The sequence below is a fragment of the Pipra filicauda genome, unplaced genomic scaffold (assembly GCF_003945595.2).
Source record: "Pipra filicauda isolate LSUMZ 115617 unplaced genomic scaffold, ASM394559v2 scaffold174_size2080704_pilon, whole genome shotgun sequence".
Classification (NCBI taxonomy): domain Eukaryota; kingdom Metazoa; phylum Chordata; class Aves; order Passeriformes; family Pipridae; genus Pipra; species Pipra filicauda.
This window is the reverse complement of record NW_024104262.1, coordinates 1,639,092-1,649,675: the sequence shown is the minus strand read 5'-3', so window position 1 is coordinate 1,649,675 and position 10,584 is coordinate 1,639,092.

Here is a 10,584-nt window from a genome sequence, read left to right as displayed (position 1 = left end):
ATACCAGCGTAATACAAACATTAACCTGACAACATCAGTACAGGTATTATTAATTGTCACATGAAGCCACAAAGCAGCTCACAATGAGTAATTTATTCAAGTAGTATACCACTGCTGTATTTTTTATTAGTCTGACACAAACAGGAGGTTTCTCAATGTCATTTGCAGTTCTGAAGTTTACAGAAGAAAACTCCCACCATTCACAAAAGTACAGCCTTGTGTAAAGAGCAGATTCATTGCACGGGTTTTGCTTTTTGTTGCCACCTGAATCACATGCTATGAGCCCCCTTTGGGAACCTCACATTATAGTGAAGAATAGGGCTCTAAACTGAGAAAGTAATCTCTTTCTTGGACAGATGGAGAAGGAAGGCAGGTTAGAGGGAAAAATAAAAAACCCCAATAAATAAGATCATGGAGCTTCAGTATATTGAATTTCATGTTCTGGTACTCTTTTGGAGAACACACAATATTAGATACCCATGCACAAACTGCAGCTTTTCAGGAAGCTGATGACTTTGCAGTGGCTGTCTAGGTTATCTCCCAGACTACACGTTCTCACCTAATATTTGCACCAAGGAATTCCTCATGCATATAGATGTGAAATCATAACTGGAAATACTGCAGCTGAGCCCCTGTCTAGCTTATTGAAAGGACAGAGCTGACACCATCATGAGCTGAGGGCACCTGTGTTTGTGTCACCCTGCACTGTTCCATTCCAGCCTGCAGTTCATGTCTCTGGCCTGAGGTTTTGAAGGCTGCTCTGCTCCCTACTCTGCTGCCCATCAACTGACACAGCACCTACCTTTCCTGAGCCTTCTTGTGCATGCTGGAAATTAGGAAGATCCTTGGAGATTGACAGGAGGTACTTGTTTAAGATATGAAAGGAATTGTGTGATACTGCATCTGTCAGAGCAGAAAGCAATCTTCTACTTCAATCAGACTTACTACTGCCAAGTTATAATAAACTTTGGTCACACCACAGCTCAGAAGACACAAACAATGCAAGTCACCTCATTTTCTCTGTCTCAGGAATTATAATTATTATTATTTTAAGTGGTTTGGTTTGGAAGGGAACCTTGAAGATCACATAGTTCCAACCCCCCAGCAATGGGCAGGGACACCTTCAACTAGAGGTGCTCTGGCCTTGAACTTTTCCAAGGATGGTGCATCCACAACTTCCATGGACAACCTGCTCCAGTGCCTGACCACTCTCACAGTTTTTTCCTAGTAACTTATCTAAACCTATTCCTCTTTCAATTTGAAAGCGTCTTTTCAGCATCTTCCTACCAGCAGCCAATTGAGCACTTCACCACAAAGCAACCTCGTCCCTTTTCACTTCCCTGTGAAAGTGTGGTCCCAGAGTCTGACCATGCAACATTCCCTGCCTTGTCTTTGAGCCTTCTCAGGCATACTGCACAATTTTTCCCCCTACATGGTTCACTTGGGGCACCAGGCTGCAGTGGGCTGCTGGCACATACCAGGAGACTCTGTGCAAGGGAACCATGTGTTCCATGGGGAACAAAAAAGAAACACAACAACAGCAACAACCAACCACTGAAAAAAATATGTTGTTTCTAGACCTTAGGCAAGAAAAAGGAAAGATTGCTGTGGTGAGCACCAGGAAAGGCTCAGCAATGTCCAACAGAACAGTAGCACTCCTGTGTTTAATGCTGCTATTTGCTCTTTGTGCTGCTTTCCAGAGCAAGTATGTCACACCCTGGGATCACAGCTCAAGTCCAAACCATATCACTGCACTCAGACTACAAATCTGCTTTGCCTTCTTGAGTGTGAAAGACAAACTTAACACCCCAGAGCAACTGTGAGATGCTGCACAGCTGTGCTGCACAGCTTCCCTGCTCCCATCTCAAGCTGGCTGCCTCTTGCTAGCAAAAGGAAGGATCACTCAAAAAGTGCTCACAAGAGCATGGGTGAGAACTTTTAGCTACAGCCAGTGCTAAAGGGTGCAGTGTGCTTCTGTCCACTGTTGCCAATAGGAAAGTCAGAAACCTATTAAAATCTGTAAGAAAATGAGTAAGACTAAAGATAATGACAAGAAGGTAGTTTTATCAGGGGAGCAATTTTAACAAAAGCGGGTGTAGTGATTGTACCTAGAACACAAAAAGCTAGAACAGTTGCTCCATACTGGGATTTATTTCAGGAAAAAAAAATTAATGAAGAAGCTGGAAAGACTTTATGCACTGTATCACACATACATACGCAAAATTACATGCTCTGAAAAGAGCTGTCATTCCTATATTGCAATTTTAAAAGCTTTTAGATATCAAACATTGTTTTGCTACATACCAGCACCATCTGAAGTGTTAAATAAAACCCAGGACTTCTTAGATGCCATTGAAGATTCAAATGGTTTGAAGAACAGAAATGACAAGCTTCACTTCAGGCAGCAGCCAGTCTATCCTCTCCCAGAAAAAAACATGTATGTTTTAAAACCTTTATGGGATTTATTATAGTGGTGCCTATTAGCATCAACATATTTAAGGATCAGTCAGTGTTTCCATTATAAACCCCTATTTTAAAGTGTTTTATAACTCAGTTGTAAAGATACGGCAGGGACAGCCACAATCTCTTTCTATACCAGGACTTAAAAAGTGTGCATGCACAAACGCATATATAAAAGCGATGGTGGCATCCTAGTCTTGAATGCAATTCTGTAGCCAAAAATTATCTACATCAAAGGAATGATTTGTCTTCAGCTTCTGACATCATAGCTTTCACTGCTCTCGTGTTGTAGCGAGCCATAATTTGTTTTACAAACCCTAGGAGCAATTACTGTGAGACCATATCCACTTCTTCTGAGGGTTATGTTGCTGCCAGAGAGCTTCACCTAAGGAGAGAGACTCTCTTATCCTCCCCAAACACGTTTCTGCAGCAGGCCTGTAACGAGACACTTGGTAAACAAGTAGCAGTCCAAAAACCTACTTTAGCAGGCACTTAAAACATTAAATAGGAGGATTTTTTAAACGCTAGGCTGCAAAGAGCTTTGACAAATTTGCAGAACATCAGTGAGTGAAACAGAGCTGCCAAGAAGCAATTTAAGTTTTATTTTTCACTCTTGTTCTGCTTTTTATTTTAAGCTGTTAAAAAGACAACAAAGGAAATTAGATTAAAAGCTTCTCCATTTAAGAAAGATTGGAAATTCCCTCTACAGCTTCCATAGCATATTCCTTCATGTCCATTTCTGAATCTCTGAGAAGATTGTGTATCCCATGAATCCCTCCAGGCAGAGTAGAACAGGCTCTTCACAGGATCTGTTGGAGGAGCTTTGCATCAAGGGGTGGAAGTGGGGAGTCACCTCAGCAGCTCTGGGCAGATGTCCCATAGGATGATATACTTTGCACAGATGACCCAGCTGCCACCAGCTGCTGAAGGAGCACGCTGTGCACTCCACTGGGCTTCTAAACCCTCTTTTTAGTGAAGTACTTTATGGAAGTTAACCATTGACCTCACAGTGACTATTCACACACACAGGCTCAGCTGTCTGATCTCATATCTTGCTGATCCAGAGACCTAAATCAAAAGACAGTTCAGACTTACATCTCATCTTCACATTAGGGATATGTAAGATCTGCCATAGGAACTGCTACTCATTCAGTATATAGGATAAGAATTCGTAGAAAAAAAACCCCAAATCCAAACATCTTTTGGAATTACAGCTTCCAGAGACCTGTGTCTTTCTGAAACATAAAGAGGGCTCTTCAGCTGCGCTGCTGAATGTTAAATAAATATAGCGAGTTGAAAATCATCATTGTTTGGAAAAGCCAGACATCAAGGATGCACTGAACTATCCGAGAAATATTTTTTTATAGAAAAATTCCCAAACTATAATTTCTGAATTTAATCACAAATCCATGGTGTTGCAGTTCAATATGCAGTTTAATTCCTCACAATTCTTACATACAGAAAATCACCAGAATTGCTGGCAATTTGAAACATCTGCAGAAAACCAACAGCTGCACAAAAGACCAGTCACTTCAAACAAAGGCAGTCGCTCAGGCTCATGGATGGGATGGGATGACACAACACAGGGAGGCTGTAAGGAATATCTACGATCTCAGTCACGTGGCCTGCAAAGGGCTCAACCTACTGCCTTAATCCTCACCACCATTTATCCAGTAGAGAAGCATTTAGTACTAACAAAAAGGGGAAACAAGCAATTTCTTCAGGGCATATGTAGTTATGGACAGAAACAAATATGTTTACTGGTTGTAGACTCACAAGCTGAGTCTACATTTCCCCCTGATGAACATGCTCACCTGTAAACACCTACTTGAATGGCAGCAAAGACAAAAACACTGTGAAATTACTGGCTAATTTAGGTCTTGAACTCAGGAGTTGCTAAAGCTCAGGCTTCTGCTCAGAGCTATCACTTCAGCTGCACTTCTCAAGCACCAGTCCAAATGCTAGAAATGTTATTCATTTTGTGGGAAATAAATAAGGTGGGTTTATTACAAGTAGGGATTTCCATGGTTACCTCATGTTGAGATACCTGGAGGTCATTTTGTTTGGAGAGATTGAGGAACCATTTTGTGGTCAGGAGCTGGGGGTTTGCACGCTATTCTGTTCACTGTTACCTACTGCTGCTTACTGTTTTGCTTACTCTTCTTGCTGTTTTGCTTAATGTTACCTACTGCTGCTTGTGGAGGCAGATTGGAAAGCATGTAAGGCAGTAAGACCAATTTGGGCTCACTGCCAAGGGACCATGCGGCCGGGGGCAGGGAAACAATCTGACAGGTGGATGGGAACAACCAATGAACTGCACCAGAAGGCAAAGATCACCTTTTAAAGAAGAAAAGAGAGGCCTGGCATGGGAGGAGCGAGGGAGTGGTTATGTAAACCAAGAGACCTTAAAAAGGCTTGTCCCTCCCATTCTGAGTGTGCCCGGACTTGGTCACAAGTCCATCACACTCGGCGCGCTGTTAATAAAGTTGTTTCACTTTATTTAGCCGTCTCCGAAATTTTAATTAGAGATATTCCTCACAATTTTACTTCCCTTCACTAGGAGACAGAGATATGGGTAACAAGAAAACAGTAAACAGAGACTGCTGCTGGTACCAGATAACCTAAATATAAGTAATGTGGGATGAGCAACGAGATAGCCCAGGGAGATTGCAAACGTGGCAAGTGTGGCAGAAATACCTGTTGTTCTCCATTTCAGCAGGATGAACAGGTGCATAAACTAGTGCTTTCATACTCTAAACACAGTCAGTGCCATTTTAGTGAATCCAGTTGTATCTCCCTCACACACACCCAATCTATACACAGACCATCTGGGTACTAAGCAACTAAAAGATCAAATCATCCTGTCTGGTTTGTCTGAACTTTTCTAGGAGTGGAGAACTTGTGCCTTGGCAGTGTATATGTTTAGTGATGCACTCAAAAATCTTGTCAGTAATTACTGTTTTCTTGATTTTATTCTTTCTGATGTAAGATCAAATGTTGGAAAATTGTTGCCTTTTACAAAAAAAAAAAAGTTGCTTCTTGTTAGCTTCTGGTTTTATGGCCTGCATTTGCTCTGTAAGGAAGTCAAAATGCTCATAAAATGAATGACATCAAAGTCGGAGTAGAACCATGTTGCTTTCTCGAGCTGTGGCCACTTATTCCTTAACTGAGAACAGCACCCATAGGCCCTAATTATCTCTGGGAGACAGGAACTTACCACGGTTTCCAGACAAAGCAAAACTGAACCCAACCTGGACAAACTCTACTTGTTCATTAAGGTAATGCAGTGCAGCATGAGGAACATTGGTATAACACCATATACGCCATGCCAGTAGCAAAATGCAAAAAGAGAATTGCTGACGTATGGGTAGTTCCAGCTGGAGAATACAGTGATAGCTGGGAAAAAGCAGGCTGTGAAATCAAAGCCACTGTGCAATAATAAGTCTTTCTCAATTGGGCTAGCCTTCCCATAAAGGATTGAGAGATTCAGAGCAGCTTGAAAACTCTCGGAGTATAGTCTACCTCTACAATTGCCACTCCATAAGGCAGTGCTTAAGTTTCTTTTTTCAGTATTTTGGTATCATCTCACACTAAAATTTTCCAACATGCCTATTAGGCTTCTCAGTTTCTCATTATACGATTTAGTCAAAGAATAGGAAAGAACTCCTAAATGACTAAGTAGTGGCCAAGCTATACTGCTCCCAACAGAGCATCAAAGGTCTTTTAGCACATAATGTTTTTAAATTAGATCCTGGATTTTTGAGGATGGTTAGAGAGGCACATCTTTCAAAACTGAAAGCATGACAGAATTGGAGATAGCATCCTCAATGAGGTAAAAATTGCAAGGTGCTGGAGAATATAGTGTGCACTGGGTCAGACATCTGTATTGACACAGGGGTGGTAGAGCAAAAGCATCCTGAGTAACCAGGCAGTCTTCCCATGCTACATTCAAACCACACCTGGAAATCAGTCATCAGGCGGCTAGAGAAAAAAAGGGTTTTAAAACTCAAGAAACATCATCCAAAAATGTCTCCTCACCCTCTCTCCCACCAAAACCAGCTGGAGAGGGGTGATGGTTGTCACAATGCTGTTAGTAAGAGCTGCCTTTCACACCTCCATCTTCACAGTACAGCAGGTAGAGCATAACTGTGAAGAAATTCTTTTTCAAGTACATTTGCTCCTTTCAGCAACAAGTTAGCATGTCTTCCACTTCGGTGTTTATTTTGGGATATTTTTAATTAACCTACTGATCTACTGAACACATTCAAAGTGTCAATTAGAGGCAGAAAAGACATCATGTTTTGTTCAGAAACCACAATCTCCATTCATCTAAGTGACCAATGGCTGTTAAGTTTTACAAATAGCATTTTGCTGGGAAAGCATTTAATGAAATTTTCCCTGTTGCAGCCTTAGCCTTCTGAATTGGTTTGGTTGTGCTGCTGAGAATTCCTTAAGATGGCGGATTCTCTGTCTCTGAAGGTTTTTAAGATGAGACTGGATGTGGCACTTAGTGCCATGGTCTAGTAACCACGCTGGTAGTGGATCAAGGGTTGGACTCGATGATCTCAAGAGGTCTTTTCCAACCCAGCTGATTCTATGATTCTGTGTAGGCAAGATGGCCCGGGCAAGGGCAAGCTTTGTCCCCCTGCATTTTCAGAGGGGATAGAGGCTTCAGGGATACCACTTGTAATAATGCCTCAGACAAGAAATGAGTTACAATCTGCCTGACTCTTCCCTGTGCATTGGAAAAGCCAAGCAATAAAGAGCATTACAAATAGTTATTGTGCTGTTTAATGCAATGTACGTCATCTGGAAATAAAGGCCACAAACCCCAAATGATTTTTCCTGCCCATTTACCAGGCAGAATTTGGCAGTCCTTCTCTTGCCTCTGTTGTTCTTATAACTAATAGGCTTCCCAAAAGTGTCTGCCAAGGTTAGCCATGATGTAACTCCAGCAGCTTCACCAGAGGAGCATTTACTCTGTCCTTAATCAGCCTCATTTATTTTTCGACTTTCCAGAAAGTCTATGAACAGTGATTTGCCTTTGATGCCTGAGATGCCAAACCAAGACTTCTCTGTGGTCAGACAAACAACTCCAAGGTCAGAGTGATGGAAAGGCAGACAGTGCTGTTTTTGCAGGCCAGCTGTGGCTGCTGCCTTAGGTCTCACTGAGCTCACGAGCTCCGGTGTAAGCATGACTGAACAGTTCACCGTTCTCATTCACTGCTCCACAGCTACTTCCAACACTGTGGACCATGGTTACCAAGAACAGCTTCACTGCACTTTTAACATCATCAGACCAAAGAACATCATCTTTCAGGTAAACATTTTTCCAAATACAAAGCCCTTTAAATGCAAAAAGACAAAGGCTAAAGAAGAAGAAAAGGAAAGTTAAAACAATGACATGCATTTGGCACAAAACTCAGTAAAAGATTACTCACTTGGTGTCTCCTGGGGCAGTTCATGATTCCGGTATCTCCTAGTCATAACTTACAGCTCAAAGAGCTGTAAGAATTAGTCAGGGTTGATTTTAGAAATAACTTGTGCTTTGTAGTCAATATATATTAATAGCTTCATCCTATGACCTTGGAATTCTCTGCAAATCAGCATCTGCAGTAATTTTCTTTTTAAAAGAGGTTCTTTTTCTCAGAGAATACAATTCCATGCTTTTACTAACTGTAGGGATACTGATACTACCTGTAATGATGGATGGAAAACATTTCAGTTGGATGCTACCTGATGCCAACTGCCCAGGGCGTCAGTGAAGGCAAGACTCATTTAGCCTGTGCAGTACAGAGTGCACACTTCTGCATGGAAGGCAAATCATACCAACCTCTTCCCAGAAATAAAGCTATCTCTGACACTTTGCTGTCTCTCCAATTAGAATCTTACAAAGAAAGCTTTTTGTTTCATATTCAACGTAGTCTGCCTGTTGCACTGTTGCAAGGCAAAGGTCAAGCAAAACACTTTGTGGTTTGCGCTCCTAGTTTCCCCACTTATCCTTGCAAAAAATACATACTTTCAAGGGGGAAAACACTTAAAAGGATGGAAAAATGTTTGTCTCTGAACACTTTAACCAAAACTGCAGAGCAAGAGGATACCTGAGGGTATCATACTTCTGTGAGATACTGGATCCGAACCTCACTGAATTATTGATATGGGTCGGAACCAACTCACTGTGACTGTGTGTGTGTGGGGAAGGACTGGGCCTAGACCTGCAGGTTACATGGCAGGTTACAAGGGCATGCTTATTACCTAAGGCTTGCTCAGAATACATAGCCTGCAGCCAAGAGGTCCGGTCCCCCTGAGGGCACATGGCAGAGCCAGAAGGCAAGGCCTGCAGCCCATGCAGAGCACATGGCAGAGCTGAAGGCCCTGCAGCCGGGCCGTCAGTCAAAGCAGACCTGCCTGGTAGCCTGCCCACACCACACCCCTGGAGCCTGTGACTGGCTACAGCACAACTCGCTCGGGCCTGGAAGGCACTGACCGGATATCCTGCCTGGGAGGGAAAACCAAACTGTATAAATTCATGAGGCTCCATGTAAATGCTCTCTCTCCTCTCTCCTGCAGTCTGCACCATGTGAACCATCAGATCTTGTCAGTAACCATTTTTCCTTTCCTCTCTCTCCTTCTCTCTTTCTTCACACTTTAATCTGTTTTCTTCTTTTACTCTTTTCCTTCTCTTGTGAGTAACTTAAAATCAATGAATTGTATTTTACTAAAACTAGTATATTGAGTGTTTGTAGTGAATATTTTCTGTGGAATGAGTTTTTATGCGGAGTGTTTTAGTGAAATAGTTTTTCTTGGTTGTATTTTACTCCTGTAAGACCTCTTCCCAAAATATCTTATTTTTCTCACCAAATTAAAAGAATTCCTCTTAGAGAAGAGTGTGTGACTCCTTCTCCGGATGCCAACTCGATGTTATAAGGAACTATAAGGCTTTTAAAAAGTCTTAAATAAAATGTAACTGCTCTGGGCAGTTTATGGCTTAAAATCCAGAGTGTAACAACTTCCCAATTCTGTAAAGGTATCAGCTTTTGGTATCGCCATGTTTCCAAATTATATCCTTCATTAAAACTAGATGAACTCCTAGGACTTTCATTTTTAAAGCAGAAATAGAAGGTTGTATGATTTTTCAGTAAAAAATCTACATTTTAATCAAACTGAAGGCATCTCAGTAAGAAAAATTTATTTTAGTGCCAGTTCACTCTAACTACACCTCAGAAAGCAGCATTTCCCCTCTGTGTAAGCAGCAGCCCAGTTTTGCTGCACTTGTTACTTGCACCCAGTTATATGAAAATCTCAATTGCTACTAAAGAAAATTAAAAGCTCAAACTAATTGGACAGAATATTACAGAGTGACTTTCACAGGCCTTTGAAAGCCTGTAGCAAGAAACTTTTTATGGTTATACAAAGAAAATGAAGGAACATGGATTTCTATTGAAATTTAATAATACAAAGTACTCAATATCTTCTATCCTTAAAAATACAAGGAAGCAAAATTTACCTTTGATAGTAAAAACAGTCCTCCAAAATTTCAATTGCACTGCGAGAGCTGTCGATTAGTCATTCAAAGCACTCATTGCACCTATTAGCAGATGCACTATTCTTGAAAGACCTCTATCTGTTCTACTGGACAACCACAATGAAATATAGTACCAGTCTTGGCATTGCAGCCCCAGCCTCAAAATATTACTCACACAATTCAAAAAATTCCTTGTCATGTACACGCAATCCAGATTTAGCTCCACTGTTGTAACAAAAATGAAAGATTTTGAGAATAAGACATGAAGCACTTCAGGTGAAGTGGTTTTGGATTTCAGCCGCACCTTGTGAGACTCCCATATGTGCCCTTCTCTTTTTCATGCTGAAAAGCTATGCAGTTCTCTCTCACAGGAAGAAAATGGAAGCTGAAACGAAGAAGAGTTGAAATACTAAAGAACTAAACAAAGATAATGTAATTTAGGTAAGGCAAATCTCTTTGGTTTCTGTTCTGGCAGAATCAGTAAAGGATACCTGAAAACAAACTTATGGGTAAAAGTCGCTTTCTTGGGCTGCAAGACAGTCTCATAATACAGAAATGATATCATCTACTTCAGGACTTCACTTGACACGCCAGAAGAA